This window comes from Triticum aestivum, chromosome 2D, assembly GCF_018294505.1.
Source record: "Triticum aestivum cultivar Chinese Spring chromosome 2D, IWGSC CS RefSeq v2.1, whole genome shotgun sequence".
In the NCBI taxonomy this organism is placed as follows: Eukaryota; Viridiplantae; Streptophyta; class Magnoliopsida; order Poales; family Poaceae; genus Triticum; species Triticum aestivum.
In genome coordinates, this window is record NC_057799.1 from 163301365 (window position 1) to 163309719 (window position 8355).

Consider the following 8355-nt stretch of genomic DNA (forward strand, 5'->3'; position numbering starts at 1 on the left):
AGATGTTGGAGTGTGTGGTGCTCGTGATAAATTTTGGGAAATTTATCTTTTTTTTGCCATGACCTCCTTGAATGTCCAAACACCCTGAAATTTTGAAATTTTGCACAGACATCGAACATTTGAGCCTCTTGGATAACAAAAAATTCAGATTTTTTGAACTTTTCTGCTAATTTTTTTAGTGTACTCTTCACCGGATGTATATGAGCCTGGGCTCCGAATTCAAGTATCAAATATTTAGTAGCGCTATAGCGTTATGGGTTTGCCTTGAATTGGGGCTTTCAATATAAGAGGAATTCCTCTTTCGCGTTAGATGAAAAATCGAGAGGGCACTTTTGCTTTGAATTGTTTGGAGAGAACGTGGGTTCAGTTGATCATGTTTGTGGTGTTTCTTTGATGGTAGTTTATGTTGCTGACACACGTCGCGCCGTAGTAAATTCTTTCATTCTTAATTTTAAGTCAAAACATAAACTCTTCGTACGGTTTCGTGATTTTTTTCCAAAAGATAATGCACTATATGTTTGGTTGGATATGTTTTAACTAATTTGTAGGGTAAAAAAATATATTTAGGCAAACACACATATATGCGATGTATATATTTATACAGTATGTACACTGTATGTAATCATAGGTTATTTTTTAGGATAAATCATAGGTTATTAGTAGGATACCTTTTGGCAAAACAAAAAAAATTCCTGCCGGTATGCTTATTTTGGAGTTAGCCAAACAGGATTTCGTAGATGCACATAGCGTCCACACATCTTCTTTCCCACTTACACTTTCACACAGTCCAGATCCCCTTTCTCCTTTCCTCCGTTGACTACAAAATTTCTGCCGCTGGATAAGCTTGTCGTCCTCACGAGCAGCCATGGCAGCAGCTCGACTCGTTTGTGCCGACGCAGGGTAATCATCTACGGCGGCTGGCTTAGCTCCTCGTACGACTCCTCGGTCTCCTAGCAGCTGGGTGCCGTCGCTATCGGTGTCCGTGCAGTTGATTTGGGCGTGGATTTTGTCTCTCGCTACTGTCTTGGATCCAGCTCGATTATGAGGAAGGAGGCAACGTTGTCTTCCCCAAGTGCGAGGCAGACGCATCGTGGCTATTCTCGCTCGATGCTACTCGGCAAGTCGTCGTCATCCTCCACTGCGTCAACATTCTTCGAAGTTAGAACTTCGACCTGCTGGTACTCCCTTTTCCCTTTTCCCTACTCTGTCATATTTATAATGTAATTTAGGAAATGTCTGTCAGTGGAAAATGTTTCTTCATTTTCCTTTAAATCTTGGGGAAACATGCGATTTTATTTTTAAGTGCTCTATAAGTGTCGAATGAGGTACGTACTATTAAGTTTGTGAAATTTAGAAAATGTAAGTGTATGTCTGAGTAAATTTGCTTGGCCACCAAAAAAGGTAGTAAATTTGCTAATGCTGTGCAAGATTGACATATTTTTAGTGATTTATTTACTGTATTAAATTGAATATGAATTTAGAGTGTATTTATATACTATATTTATAGCCATTTTATCATCCTGTATACTGGCTGCTCTTGGCATTCATTCGATTGACTTATGCTGAAGTTACTAAATGATGACAATAAGTTTTGAATGTCAAATACATCTCAAGGCATAGTTTTAATTTCTTTATGCCCCCTCCACTTTTTTCGGGCATGGGACCGGCATTGGCAGTGTTAGGCCCCCCCTACCCATATTATTATTCAAAAAACTTAAGAATTAATTAGTACATTTGTGATTAGCTATAGTTTTAATAATTTTAAAAGAAAAAGGAAGATTAAATCAGGTCTGATTGCATTCTACATATTAAATATAAAAAATGTCCCGACGCTCTCACTATTGCTTTGCACTAAATAATAAGCCTGAAGAATCAGATATCACATAATATAGTCAATGTTTTGTAGCAATGAACTATTTCCACCAAATGTCGATTCGTGTTTGCGATACATCGGCACTGTTGGAGACCATATTTGTCCTGCCATATCATGTGAGCATAGTGAAGTCGCTTTGTATTTTTCATGATAGTTTGCAATGTACTAAATTTCTATATATGCAATTCTTATGTAATAGGCCGCCTCAGCTAGTGAAAGAAGTGTCATGCTGAAATTTTGTTATTTTTTCATACCTTTACAATATTTGTACTAAATCAACAACAACTAAATGGAACGGATGGAGTACGTTCTTGACCACATCATCCTCATTGCTATCTTCATCATTTATCATTACCTGCAGTCCATCCCTTTTTTGTGACTCTTGAGAAGGCTACGTATAGTTGTCCATGTGTGAAAACTTGTTTAGGTAGAAATAGTTCTACCTTGTTTAGAGATTGCCCCTTGCTTTTCTTGATAGTCATAGCAGAGCAAACCGATATTGGATATTGTCTCCTTTTTTAGAACGAACGGCCATGCGGATTCAGTTGGTGACATGACTATTCTTGGAATATATATACCATTTCTCCCACATGTGTTCCTGTTGTTATCTGTGCTTTGATGAATTTTCTTCCAAGTTAAAATTACCATCCTTGTACAATTGCATAACCCATCACTTTGCTTGATATTACATAGGAGCATCACATGTATTTCCACTTTTAATTCGAGCTTGTGATTTAGGATTCCATGAAATTGTAAGCTATTCAGTAACTCTGCTGGATATAACATTTCCGTTTATGCATTTAAGGTTGTTGCCTTGCATACTGTGTTGCAGTTTAAATAAATTTTCTCTTCACCTTGTAGTTGATCCATTATATAATCATTTATATCATAAATTGTTTCGTTCCTTGGACATAATATTGTTCTTTCTTCTGAGAAATATCGCTTGCGATAGTACCTCCCCTGCAAATTTGGATATGCTTTCCACATTTTTATTATTATTTCCTTTCTTTAGTAGTATGGCACTTGGTATTTTTATCATCTCCTCACCTTCTGATGTTGTATTTTTTTCCATCACTAATATTCAGAATCCACTCTGTGAATTTGCTACCTTTGTTTCTCTGATTCATCATGTGTTGTGCAGTTGAGTCGCATGCTCTTTGTTAGTTTCATTATATGAATGTCCCTCTCTTTTCAATACAAAGAAACGCAAAGTCTTCTTGCGTTTTCTCAAAAAATTATATGAATGTCCCTCCAAAGATATGACCTTTTAATGGATGCAGTTACTATGTTGTGTCTTCTTCCCTTTGGTATAACAGAAAGGATCTGGCAGAAGTCCCCTCCTGGAACCATTGTCATGCCCCTGAATGGTCGCTCAATGTTGTTCACATTTTTATGCCTTAATATATCCCTGAGAGTCCTGTCTAGCGCTTCAAAATATATCTTGTTTGCCATTGGAGCCTCGTCCCATAGTATTAGCGACATCTTTTTTAGTGTGTCTATCAAGTGTGAACCTTGTTTGATGTCACAGGTTGACTCTTCTTTAAGAATTAGGTGGATGTGGAACCTTGAGTGCGCCGTTCCATCTTTGTGTAGAAGCAGCACTGCAATAACACATGACACCACTTCTGGTACCACCAACCTTTATCCATTATAGTGACATCAATTGTTGTTTTTGTTGTGCATACAAATTCCTATTATAATTCAAGAGAAAAGATATGAGATTAGATACTATATGATGACCAATGTTAGAGGTAAACCTTTCTTTTAACATCACTATATCACAGTTCCATAATTTTGCTTCATGTTTTTCCGTTGTAGACCATTTGCTCTTCATTCGTTTGGGTTTACACAAAGAGATTAAAGTTCTCACCATTGAATTTCCTGATCAAATTTGAAATGACAGTCACTATCGCGTGTACTATTCACCATATTTGCTAAAATATTCCACAGGAACCCACCATAGAATTAGAGGTTCTTCAAATTTCAAAACCTTCTGATACACCATATAAGTTTCTCTATATCACAGCAAGTAATTACATTTGTTTCAGTTAAACTTGTAGCATAATTCTAGTCTCCTAGAGTGGTTTTGAAGAACAATCTTCTAAAGTGTATTATCCTAATGTGAATACACTGGAATCAACATCCATCGCATCAGCCTTCTCTAGATAAGTAAAAGTATGAACGTGCCACCATAGAATTGCAATAATTAATCTGGAATAACATAATATATGTTTCTATTCCAATATAATCGACCTTCAGAGCTAACATGTGAAATATCTTCAGTTGAGCAAGGCTATAATTCTGTGAAGATGGTACTTACTGGAGGTGGTTTGATCGCTCAACTGAGCCGATTGCAGTTGAGGCGAGTCAACAGGAGAATGGGCCATTGGAGGGCTGGTTGCCGCTGGAGGAAGACAATGTCAAAGTGCCACTTGTTGGATATGCGGGGTGATCTGAAGTCAGACAGGACAATCAATAATTGACGCTTTTTAAAGGGAAGGTATTTTAGGTTGGCTGAGTTATTTGACATGTGCACGACGGAAAGAGAGATTGTTTCGATCGTGAGAGTTTTGTTCTATTTTTAGACAGATTTTATCTCTTTACACGATCGTGAGAGGTTGGTTATATTTTGAAAAATTGTATCTCTACACGACCGTGAGAGTTTGTTTCTATTGAGATTGTATCCCTTATTGCTTAAAAAAAGGAGATTGTATCCCTTGGTTTTTGGAAATATGCCAACTGAATTAAGAAGTTTTTTTCCCTGCAAAAAATATATATTATTTTTAGTTTAGATTTCTTTCTGGGATCGTGACAATTTTGGTTGTTATAGGACGATGCAAATGTATCATGGATCGTCTAACCTGACTCTGTCTTTTTTTAAGGAATAATGTATTCCACTTAAATATGGTGTACCATATCGATGTGTACCTGATCGTGACTTAGTTGTCACATTTTTTTTACATGGTCATTTTATTTTTTAGCGTGAGGTGACCCAACATGTCACATTTTTTTACATGGTCATTTTTTTTAGCGTGAGAGATGACCCAACATACTTTGGATTGGGAGATTGACTATGAGATTGAAGCGTAGGTTATGGGTCCACCCTAGTTACGAAGATCTAATGGTCTTAGTTTGTTGATTGGAAATTGCCCCACCTAATTAAAGGCCGGATGTTTTTAATTATTGTGGGATTTTTTAGGCTATTTATCTTTTTTCTGATGACCCCATCAAGTACTTTTTATATATAAATAGAAATAGATGGCGCACCACACGCTCTGTGCGCCACTACTAACAATTTTTTTTACTTTTTTTTTTCAAAACTAGTAATGGCGCATCTGTGTAAAGTGCGCCATTACTAGTTCAAACTAGTAATGGCGCACCACAACCGCGGTGCGCCACTACTAACTATTTTTGTTTTGCAAAACTAGTAATGGCGCACCACGTAACTGGTGCGCCATTAGTAACGAGGGTTACTAATGGCGTATTTTTAGGTGGTGCGCCATTGTTTCAAAAGAACGAGACAGAGATAAGATGTCCATGTCGAAGATGCAAGCTGAAGAGCCTTATTGCGGACCCGGATTCCGGGCAGGTGCGGGACCACCTGATCTTGCGTGGTTTCATGGATGGATATCGGTGGCAAGGTGATGAAGATGACTATGAAGTCATCCATGGGGGCCGGGCAAGAAATGAGGAAGGGCAGCAAGACAACCACCGCGGCGAGGGCGGGCGAGAAGACGAAGAATCTCCAGGACATGATCACGACGGTGATGCAGTACACAGTCATCATGTAGAAGATGCCGGACATGATGATGAGGAAGATCAAGACGAAGGGCATGATCATGAAGATGAAGATGCCGGAGCAGACGACGATGGACCATCGATGCGCTGGGTGCAGGACCCTTATATTCAAGAGCTGCTTCTCAAGAAGACGGATAACACAAGAGCTGCCGCCCGAGAGAAAGCCAAGCTGGATCAACTGGAGATAGACCCATTGTATGAAGGATGTAGGCCTGAGGATACCCGCCTGAAAGTAACGCTCATGGCTCTAGAGATGAAGGTAAAACACAAAATGACCGACGCATGCTTCGACGAGGACATGTCATTCTGGCACGAACGTCTTCCCAAGGGGAACAAGTGCCCGACCAGTTTCGAGGAGGCAAAGAAAATCGTGTGTCCTCTGGATTTACCGCACGTGAAATACCATGTGTGCATGAACAATTGCATCATTTATTGGGACGAGCACGGGGAGTCTACCATATGTCCGGTGTGCGGCGTCACTCGATACAAGAAGAGGAAGAAAGCTCCTCGAAAAGTGGTGTGGTACTTTCCGATCACTCCTCGTCTGCAGCGGTATTTTGCGGACCCTAAGCTAGCAAAGCTCCTGCGTTGGCACGCGGATAGGGAGGAGTGAGGGAGTCCTGGATTAGGGGGTCCTCGGACAGCCGGACTATATCCTTTGGCCGGACTGTTGGACTATGAAGATACAAGATTGAAGACTTCGTCTCGTGTCCGGATGGGACTCTCCTTGACGTGGAACGCAAGCTTGGCAATACGGATATGTAGATCTCCTCCCTTGTAACCGAATTTGTGTAACCCTAGCCCCCTCCGGTGTCTATATAAACCGGAGGGTTTTAGTCCGTAGGACAAGAACAATCATACCATAGGCTAGCTTCTATGGTTTAGCCTCTACGATCTCGTGGTAGATCAACTCTTGTAATACTCATATCATCAAGATCAATCAAGCAGGAAGTAGGGTATTACCTCCATCGAGAGGGCCCGAACCTGGGTAAACATCGTGTCCCCTGCCTCCTGTTACCATCCGCCTTAGACGCACAGTTCGGGACCCCCTACTTGAGATCCGCCGGTTTTGACACCGACATTGGTGCTTTCATTGAGAGTTCCACTGTGCCGTCACCACAAGGCTTGATGGCTCCTTCGATCATCAGCAACGATGCGATCCAGGGTGAGGTTTTCCTCCCCGGACAGATCTTCGTATTCGGCGGCTTCGTACTGCGGTCCAACTCGCTTGGCCATCTGGAGCAGATCGAGGGCTACGCCCCTAGCCGTCAGGTCAGGTTTGGAAATTTAAACTACACCGCCGATATCCGCGAAGACTTGATCTTCGAAGGATTCGAGCCCACGTCAGGTGCGCCGCACAGTCACAACGAGCACGACTTAGCTTTGCCGTCAAACGGTGTTCGGGAGATCACACCTGTGGCTACTCCGGCCCTAGATCCGGAGTCGATTGCGCCGTCTGAGGACGGGTGGATGGACCCCGCCTCGGAGGCCGCACACTCAGTGGCGATAGAGCCAAATACTGACTTCACCTCCTATGAGACCTGTGTCGCCGGATCCTCGGATTCATCCCCGGCCACAGGCCCCGAACAGCCTGCGTCCATGCCTATCGAATCTGATTGGGCGCCGATCATGGAGTTTACCTCCACGGATATCTTTCAGCACTCGCCCTTTGGCGATGTGCTAAATTCATTAAGGTCTCTCTCCTTGTCAGGAGGCCCTTGGCTGAACAATGTCCGGCTCGAGTGGGAGACGGACGACGAAAAAATTCGTTCCCCACCCACCACCCACTTAATAGCCATTGTCGATGACTTAACCGACATGCTCGATTTCGACTCCGAAGACATCGACGGTATGGATGACGATGTAGGAGAAGAACAGGAACCACCACCCACAGGGCGCTGGACAGCCACTTCATCATACGATATATATATGGTGGATACACCCAAAGAAAACAATGACGAGGAACGGAAGGATGCAGCGAGGGATAGTTCCCTCGAGAAGCAACCAAAGCGACGGCGTAGGAGCCGCTCCAAATCCTGCCTCGACAAAAACAGCGATAACAGCGCAAGAAAAAATAATACCCTGGTCGACTCCAGAGGAAACAACGACCACACGGACCCAGCGACATAGCAGGATGAACCAGCGGACGGCGAACATAGTACGGAGCCGCTGTCCGATCACGGCGACGCCGAGGATAAAGCTCATCAACCTCTCTCCGGAGAGGAAAACAGTCCGGACGACGATGCACACATCATCCCGGAAAGGCACTTGGAACAAGAGAACCTCCATAGAAGGCTTATTGCCACCGCGAGGAGTCTGAAGAAGCAGAAGCAACGGCTTAAGGCCGCGCAGAATACGCTTAACAGTAGATGGAACAAAGTGCTCGACACTGAAGAAAAGTATGGTGGTAGTCGCCACACAAAGAGCTATCCAAAGCGCAAGTTGTTGCCTGAATTCGATGGTGAGGCCTTAGAGCCTACACAGCCGAAAAATAAAACGGCCGACCGGTCGGATCGACCACCTCGTGGCCGCGATAAGGCGGCTAACGAGGCCACAAACAAGTCAGCACACGATTTGCGCGAGGACTTGCATCAAAAGGCCGGCATGACCAGATCCATCTACGGATCTAGGAAGCGTGCTCCAGCGCAGAATCAAAACTAAACACTACAACCGTCAGAGCGCCA

The 8355-nt window shown here is 42.7% G+C and overlaps 1 long non-coding RNA gene across 3 annotated transcripts; it reads left to right on the forward strand.

Annotated features, from left to right (window-relative positions):
* The first annotated feature begins 688 nt into the window (after nucleotides 1-688).
* Nucleotides 689-4648, forward strand: LOC123052362 (uncharacterized). Of its 3 annotated transcripts, XR_006424622.1 has the most exons (3): nucleotides 734-1178; nucleotides 3402-3501; nucleotides 4157-4648. It is a non-coding gene; the product is annotated as an uncharacterized lncRNA (long non-coding RNA). The 3 variants fall into 3 exon arrangements; XR_006424621.1 differs by having other exon boundaries at nucleotides 689-3501; XR_006424620.1 differs by lacking the exon at nucleotides 3402-3501 and having other exon boundaries at nucleotides 689-1178.
* The last annotated feature ends 3707 nt before the right edge of the window (nucleotides 4649-8355 follow it).